Below are 9,283 nucleotides of genomic sequence, written 5' to 3' on the forward strand. Positions count from 1 at the left end.
CCAAGAGCAATTGAGAGTGACATTTTGAAGAGGAGCTGCGGCCTAGAGAGGAATGTCCTGGGAGAAAGCCATTTTGAAACCAGAACTTGGAGCAGATGCCAGCCACATGCCTTCCCAGCTAACAGAGGTTTTCTGGACACCATTGGCCACCCTCCAGTGAAGGTACCCGATTGTTGATGTGTTACCTTGGACGCTTTATGGCCTTAAGACTGTAACTTTGTAACCAAATGAACCCCCTTTATAAAAGCCAATCCATTTCTGGTGTTTTGCATTCTGGCAGCATTAGCAAACAAGAACACAGTGGGATAAGTATAACAATTAGATAATAGAAACTTAAGCTAATATTTACTTTTAAAGCTATAGTCCATCTATCTAAAACATGTAATGGAAATGGATAGGACTTTTCAAGCTTGTGAAGAAATTTTATAAAATTTGTCCCTCTATAAAGAAAACTGCAAATCCCCTCACCCCCCAAATTACTCTTCTATAATGCTATTGGGTATAAAGGAGAAATCAAGAATAGCATCAACGTATATTTGAAAGAGTAACAAAAACTTATGAACAGCATATATCCAAACTAATGGGATACAGCAAAAACTGTAGCTATTCTGAGTCTTTGCATTTCCATATGAATTTTAGAATTATCTTGCCTCTTTCCATAAAGTTGTAGTGTTAAATGTTTATAATACAAAATAAAAAAGAGAAAATCAGTGAACTAAACATTTAAATTGATATTTTCTAAAAAGGCAAAATATATATTCATGTAAATCTTCATTTACCTTTAGTCATTCCATTATTTTATTTTATTTTATTTTCTGTTCAAAAAGTCTACTAGGATATTAATTGTTACTACACTGAGTCTAATTCATATCTTAACACTACTGAAGAAAAAACCAGAGTCTTTCCCCAAAGCCCTCAACTTCCTTTCCAGGCTCAGAGGTCTGAACAGTGGAGAAATAGGATTTGATTTATGTTTTTAAATCATCCCTCATGTTGTCATGTAAAAAGGAATACAGCCAAGCAAGAATTGAAAGATGATCAGTTATGGGGCTTCTGCACTGTCCAAGCAAGAGATGTTGGTGACATGAGCTTGGGGTTTAGCAATAAACATGGACACTACTGTTTGGTTTCAAGAGATGTTTTGGATTGGAGATTGCCGGACTTGTTGATTAAGTGAATGGTGTATATTTGGGGTTGGATTGGGGCACTGACCACAGGTGGAATTTGAACTTGATTCTGTGCAGAATCCTGATGAAATCTGCAGGAGGTTTTGGACTATAAGAATATATGATGATAGCGCCACCACCATGAAAAATTCTTCGTTAAATGATGTTGAGAGACAAATTTACAATTGTAGGGAGGAGAGACTTCATTTTAAGTCTACATCTTAAGCAAACATGTTAAAATAAATTCTGGGTGACTTTAAAAGAGAGAGATTTAAAAATAATAAGAAAACAGGACTTGGATATTTATCTCATTTTGGGACAGTGCTTATCTAAGTATAGAAAAGATTTCTTTATAATTACAAAGGAAAAGACAGACAAATTTGATTATAAAAATTAGAACAAATCTGTAATTTTAAAAACCCAAAATAAAATAAAACAGTGGACTAGGGAATATCCATAGCAAATATTATATGTCAAATGGGTATAATAATGTTATACTAAATGATAATGAACAAAATTATTCATAAAATAAAATAGCATCTGTAAAACAAAGATATAAATTACTAGTAATCCAAGCAATACAAACATCAAAAGCAAACCAGCGAGTCCCTTCTTTGCCTAACAGCAATAAACACTTTAAAACAATAAAATCTAATATTGGTGAAGGTATCAATAAACATTCTGAAAACTGTGCTGGTATGAGTGGGTTTAATCCTTTTGAAACTAAATTTTAAAATGCTAATATCTTTTACCACAAACTGGGGGTTTGCCTCAATAATAACAACCCACCTCCCCTTCCCTTCAATACCCCCTCTCCAACCAATGCAATGGAATATATGCTGACTCGGAATTCTTTGGATTTCTGTTTTTACCACTTTCAAGTGAATATGTAAAATGTACATAAAATTGGGAGAGGAATACCTAACTTTGAGAGCGGTTGTGTTATTTCAATCTGATAGGTTTTTAAAAACGGTATCTTGTTCTTATTTGCATTTTTAAAAATTAAGTAATTAATGACTGAAATTGAGCATTTTTTCTTACATCTATTACCATTTGCGTTTCTTTTTTAATCAACTATTCATGATCTTTAAAATGGGCCAAACCTTATTTATCATTAGTCAGTACCCTTACTATTGGATATTAACTATTCATGATTTACATTTTAATAATTCAATTTGTTTAAAATGAGCATCTGCAATCCTTACTACAGACAATTTCATAGACCCATAGCTGAAGCAAGTCAATTAGTGGCATGTGAGAGAAGTCTTCAGGATTAGGCAAGGGCTACATTCCAATTGGTTGAATTTGCTTGTAGTTTGATTGGTCCACATATCCGTCACGCTGGCACAGAAGGACCAGCTGGAGGTTTTTCCTTTTTCTTTACATAGAACATAATTGCTTTTATTTATTCTCAGTATAAATTGGACAGTCTCTGATTTTGTGGTTTTAAAATGAAATGCCCCAATGTTTCACAAAAGTATGGCTGAAAAGACACATATATATTGTAGAGTTTCCCAAGTCTCACTAGTGTGAATGAAGTGGAAATTGGTTGCTGTCCAGTGCTCCCTGTTTGGCCTGAGAGGCTGTGGGCTGGGGTCTTATAGGAAGCCCATGATGCAATGAGGCCTGTGTGTCTGGGAAACCTTAGGCCACAGCTGGTTGATTTATTAACCAAGATGCCTTTGACCAGTATGAGGATCCAAGAACAAGTTGGAGGAGCCAGGTTTAAATGCTTTCCTAAGTGTCAAGGGGCTAGCTAGGCAAAGGAAGTGGTAGGAGGTAAGGGTAGAGGTGAGAGTGGGATAAATCTGTCTGGGTCTATTCTTGGGGCCCACTGGGTTGCTGTGCTTTTCTTCCTGGGTATTGGCCAAATGTTCTGAATAATGAATTGGCTTAGCTCAGGTTAAAGACAGAGTTGAAGCCAACACTCTGCTACCTAGTTTCACACAGATACATAAGACATATCTTTTCAAGGTTTGAACATCGTGTTAGAAACCCTATTTTCTCAGGAGGAATTCTCTCAAGGCCATTGGGTAGCCCAGGGTGTGTGTTTCTGAATATGTGCAGGGAAGGAGTGGTAGCACAAAGCATTCAGCAAACAGAATTAAGAGACCAGAATGTAGTAAAAAGAGGATCTATCCGCTCTCCATCATTTACTACCTGGGTGACATGGTGAATTTCTTAATTTTTCTATGCCTCAGTTTCCTCATCTATCAACTGGAGATAATAATATCTTCCTCATAGGCATGTTGTGAAAATTAAAGGAGCTTATTCATGAAAAGTACTTAGAAAAATAGCTGGCACATTTTTGGGGTTAATAAATGTTAGCATCATAAGGATTGTCATCCTTAATAGGGTCTCTGAAGTCCATCTATGATAAATCCTATTTCCTATTAGTTGAAATCCATGAGGGTGGATGTTCTGGATTCCATAAACTTTCTTCAGCAAGAATGTTCTCCAAGGCAAAGAGGAAATGCAGTTCATCACAAAGTGTAAGGAAATCAGTGAGGAGACCAACTTGGTGAAAGTTGTAGTTTAAATGGATGTTAGAGTCACATACATTCCTCTTCCTTAAAAAAAAAAAAGAATCTGCAGCTAATTAAGCCAATGTCCTCCTTTCACCATGAGGGCCCTGTGTGAATTGGCTGCAGACTAGTGTATGCATTTTATTGCTTGTACATGTTGCCCTTAGGGACCTTGGAGACAGCCTTTTCCAGTTGATGGCAATGTCTGACCTCTTGCTGCCCCATTTAGGCTCCAGACAGGTACAGTAGCCCAGGGTACGGTAACTGAGGTCCACGTTGGCCAAGTATAGTGTCCATTCGCATCAAGCTTCAAAACAAGACGCATGTGATTAAGGCACTATGCAGGGTCAAATTCAAGATCCCTGGCTGTCAGAAGACCCATATCTCCAAGAAGTGGGGCTTCACCGAGTTTAATGCTGACAAATGCTGACAAATGCTGAGAAGTGCCTCACCCCAGATTATCGTAGGGTCAAATTCATCCCCAGTCTTGGCCCTTGGACAAGTGGTAGGCCCGGCACTCCTGAAGACTTGGCCAGCACTGCCCTCTCCCGACTTGCTCCCATAATAAACTACTGCTGGCAGTCTTATGGAAAAAAAAAGGAGTAAGAAAATTGCCCTTATTTTTACTTCTCTTTTGTAAGATTGGTGGTATCAGAACTGGAGGAACAAGGCTCCCTTTAGAGACTTTGGAAGTATAAATTACTGATAGCCAACGTTTAGAGAGAAGAAGTGCTATTCACTGTAGAAAGGCACTGTTTTAGTTTTAGTTCCCCCAGAAGGCAAGGTTTGAAGTGCAAGCAGCTTATTTGGAAGGTAGGGAACCATCAGTCCAGGAGTGAGGGAATGAGACAAGGAAGTGAAGGCAGCCACTAAAGTTGGCATTACCAAGTAGTTATCACTGTGGTTAAGTAAAGCTTGATCCTGCTGTGGGAACCCTGGGGAAGAGCGTGGGACATGTGCTGCAGAGTTATCCTATCAGAGGAGTGAGGGAGCTGGGGTATTCTATGCCAACCCTTGTCAGGGAGAGTTTAATGACTGCTCCCAGGGAACACTATTTTCCTAGCACTTCCTGCCTGCCACATGGGTGGCAGAGCAGGCTCCAGCTGCAAGAGGTCCTCAGGCAAGGAAATGCAAGAGTGGTGAGTGGAAGTTGGGTCAGTGTTGCTACCAAAAAAGAGGAGACAAAGTCACTTCTTATCCCACAGCACAACACAGAGATTAACACCGGTAGAATATGTGTTCCCTTCCAGTCTTTTTTTATGCTTATGTATTTTGTTCTATTCTATTTGTCCCTGTCATACAGTTTTCCATATGTTCTCAGATGTATTTTTACATAATCCTATTTTAAAAAGTCATGAGCAGACAACTGTTTACCTGGAGAAAATAATTATGAAAGCAGGACATGTGTGAATTAGAACTCAGGAGTGGTCCATCTATGAAGTAGCACAGAGCATAAGGGGAAAACCTTTTGTTTGGTCAGGATCACTGATTTATGGCCCAAGTCCATAGAGAAGAGTGGGGGTGCAGCTGGGAAAGAGGGAACCAGCAGAAGTCTGAAGGATGGAGAAGCCAGGGCAGGGGAAGTCTTAGCTGGGAAAACATACTGACACATGTATCCCACAGGTATGAACTTCTTGGGCCTCTTTTTCCATTGACAGTGCTTTGAAAAGATCTGGAGGATTCACCGACCTCAAAATTAGCATAGACACACTGTATAAAATCCTGGTTGTGAGGTGGAGTGGGGCCGCCACTCTTGACTTAACTCGCTGACACCATCCCTTCATTCATCAGCTTTGGGAAAGGGAGTGCCAGGCTAGAGGCTCAGGAGACTTTTCTGAGATGGGAGGCTTTTCTGAGGTCATTTTTCGGCTTCATTCTCCTAAAGCCTCAAGAACTTGGGTTAAATAAAGAATGAGTTGAGGGTTGGATTTTGGAGATGGATGACCTCTCAAGTTAGAAGATCATGTCGTGTACCTGAAAAGTACTGAGGCCAGTAGAGTTACAATTGATTATAGTTCGCATCTCACTCTGGAAATGTTGACCAGTGAGAAGGATACAGTTTTTAAAAAGTTTTAAAAAATTTCAGGAAATAGTGGGGGAAAGTCTGATGAGAAAGAGGATATTTATATACCCTTGAAGTAGCTCCACATAAAATATTATTAATTATAAAGAAAAAATAGCAACTTTAGAGCAGAAACCAGCAGATTCTATCTCCTCGCCAAGTGATCAAAATTAACATCACCGATAATGAGACAGATATCACGTGCTTTCTGATAAGACACAGTGAGAAGGCCACATCACTTCTGTGGAATTCTGCCCAAACTGCACAAAGTGAATCCAATCATGAGGAATCATTTGTCAAACCCATATAGAGCGACATACAAAACAAATGGCCTGTACTCTTCAAAAATGTCAAGGTCATAAAAGACAAAGATGACTAAGAAACTGTTTCAGAACAAAGGAGACTAAAAATATATGACAACAAAATACAAGTTGCAATCCTGGATTGGATCCTGGGCCATGGTTTTTTGTTTTGTTTTGTTTCATTGTTTATTTATTTATTTTTTTTACTTATGCCAGAAAGGACATTAGTAAGACAACTGGAAAAACTTAAATAAGGTTGGTAGATTATCTACTATCTATCTATCTATCTATCTATCTATCTATCTCTATTAAATATATCTTTACCTAATACCTATATCATCTATATACGGAGAGAGAGAGAGAGAGAGAGGTGTAGAAAATGATAAAATGAAAATTTAGGTAATTTGGGAAATCTAGGTGAGATATATAGGAATTCTTTGTTCTATATTTACAAATTTTCTATAAAGAAAGATATTTTAGGGCCTGTATGTCCTCTGAGGTCTGGAGTGTGTTCAGCACCCAGCATTCCATAGTTGTGAAAAAAAGCAACCAATAAAGTCTTATGTACATTGTGATTCATTTTGCGACACACACACACACACACACACACACACACACACACACACTTATGAAGGAAGCCAGGAAAGAAATATACAAAAATATTAGCAGGCTTGGTGGGAGTGCTTGTTTGTTTGTTTTAAATGTTTGTCTGTGTTTTCTAAGTTGGTTACAGTGATGTAGTCTTGGGAACTTTTAGAGCACAGGGGTCAAAGAAAAGATCTTAAATGCTTCCAGACAAAATACAGGTTACATACAAAGGATATGAAATCAGAATGACTTTAGACTCCACAGCAGTACCAGAAGACAGGTGACGATATAGCAATGCTTCCAAAATTCTAAAGGGAAATTCTAGGATTCTAGGATTCCATACCCAGCCAAACTACTACTTAGGTATAAGGGTTGATTAAAGATTTTTAAAGATGTAATCACTCAAAAAAAAAAAAAAATACCTCCAATGTACTCTTTCTCAGGCAGCTACTGGAGGAAGTGGTTTAGCAAAACAAAAGAATAAAGAGAGAAAAAGGGTAACATAGGATTCAGGAAACAGAGGATCCAACATGGAAGGGAGGCAAAGGGAAACTCAGGATGGCTTTGAAGATCAAAGAGGACAGAGAGGGCAACTAGATCATCGTAGATCAGGCCAGAGGGCTCTAGGAGAGATTTCCGTGAGGAAATGAAAGTAATAGAACACCTACCACACCTGAATATCTTATGAGATTTAGACACCTGGCAGAAAGCTTGGATCGAATTACTGGGGAGCAAAAATTTGTACAGGAAAGGAAAATTAATCATATCGTACTGCAAGTCTCAGTGTTAAACTTCAAATATTGATGAAACCAAAATTATGATGTTGAGTGGCTGAGGACATGGGAAGGGTGTGTGTAGGAGGGAGGAATGGGGGAAGACTTGGAAAATCAAGTTGTTTCTTAAAGATGTGGAGGCAAATACCAAAAGAATGATTTAGAAGTATTGAAGGGCATTACTTCTGGAAAGGAGGAACACGGAATTACATTTTTCATAATAGGCCTTGTAGAATTTTATGATGCTCTAAACCAAATACATGTATTACTGTATAGTACATGAAAACTACAGTTAAAAATATATTAATGATGTATAACATAATGAAGTAAAATTGCATTGAAAATATTTGAAAGTTTTTAACTATGGCAATATTTGTGCAATTGTTAACAGGAATTTTAGAAAGTAGAGGCTTCTGTGATTATCTGAATCTAATCCATACTTGAAAACTTATTGACTAGCAAATTCCATTGTTTTAAGTGGAAAAAATCATCATTCTGTTGTGTTTCTTCCAAAAATCACAACCAAGTTCTCCAGCTGTCACTAAAGTAGTCTGAGACAATGCAAGTCTCAGAGTGCATCTCCTGGAAGAGGAGCTAAGATATAATTGTAGGCCTCACTGAACCATTTTCATTATCATGCATTTTTTTTTCCTAGTAGTAAATTTGAGGTACAAACATTTGCAAGCCATTGTAATGAGTATTTGGATAGAAAGAGTTTGGATAACAAAGGCCATCTGTAAAAATGTGTTGGGGTCATGTATAGGCCTATTTACCTTATTTTCCTCTATTTCAGGAGAAGACACTATACTTCTTTTTAAAATGAAAACTAAGAAATGAACAAAGCTTCAATCAGGTCTCTTTAATAAGAAAATAAATAATTCAGTAAAGGTGTTGTCAAAACTTGTTACGGCAAAACTTCTGTTTGGCCCCAGGCCCTCCTCATAGACACTCTTTCCCCTTGTTTCCTAACATATCTTCAATATAGGTTAGGTATTTGTTACCAGTGTGCTTATCCTAATTTCCAAGGATGAATGTTGATTCATCTCAGCCAGTTATCTTTGCGTGTATTTGATCATTTACCCATTTCAGTTTAAGGCATCTAAGCATGAATTCCGCCACGCCCCACATACACTTGTTTATTTATAAATTATGCACTTGTACTAATATACTAATATATTTTACACATTATAAAACATCTACACAAATATTAAAGTCTAAAAGTCTGAGATGAGAAATACTGAGGTGGCAATAATGTTTTCATCTTAGTGATCATATTTTACATGTATTTATTAGGCCAACTTGGGTGGCAATAAGTTTAAACTAACAGTAGTAATTCTATTTCTCTTGTTGAGAGATTGCTGTAGGTAGGGGCATGAGAAGCAGCTCTGCTCAATGAGATAGTAAAGGAAAGTCTATTGAGAAGCTTCTGGGAAGTTTTTCCTGGCTCTAAAGAGAGATACCAAGACAAGTACTTGCTCCCTCAAGATAAGTGCTTGCCCCTTCTTGCCTCAAACTGTTGTCCAGTGAGGGTGTGATGTTTGGAGCTGCCACAGCCATCTTGTAACCATGAGTAGGGAAAAATAGAAGATCACAGAAAAACAGCTGCATCACTGGCTTTGTTGAGCTGCTGAATTAATCAAACCTGGAATAGCCATCTCCTACCTGCATTTTATATGAGTTTAACAGGATATTAAAATGAAACTTTTTCTTTCACAAGTTCAGTCAAGGCATGAAAATTTTAAAAGTAGAATGGAAAAGATGTGATTATAAGATCTTGAACCCCTTATTCACATCAGGATCATAAAAGGATCAGTGAGACACATTCCCTCAAGGCAAAAGGTATCTGGTGCTTCCTCCTTTACCTAAA

At 37.8% G+C, this 9,283-nt stretch overlaps 1 pseudogene; it reads left to right on the forward strand.

The window, feature by feature from the left end:
- The first annotated feature begins 3,755 nt into the window (after positions 1–3,755).
- On the forward strand, positions 3,756–3,875 carry LOC119510615 (annotated as a pseudogene).
- Positions 3,876–9,283: the final 5,408 nt, after the last annotated feature.

This window comes from Choloepus didactylus, chromosome 1 (assembly GCF_015220235.1).
Source record: "Choloepus didactylus isolate mChoDid1 chromosome 1, mChoDid1.pri, whole genome shotgun sequence".
Taxonomy (NCBI): Eukaryota; Metazoa; Chordata; class Mammalia; order Pilosa; family Megalonychidae; genus Choloepus; species Choloepus didactylus.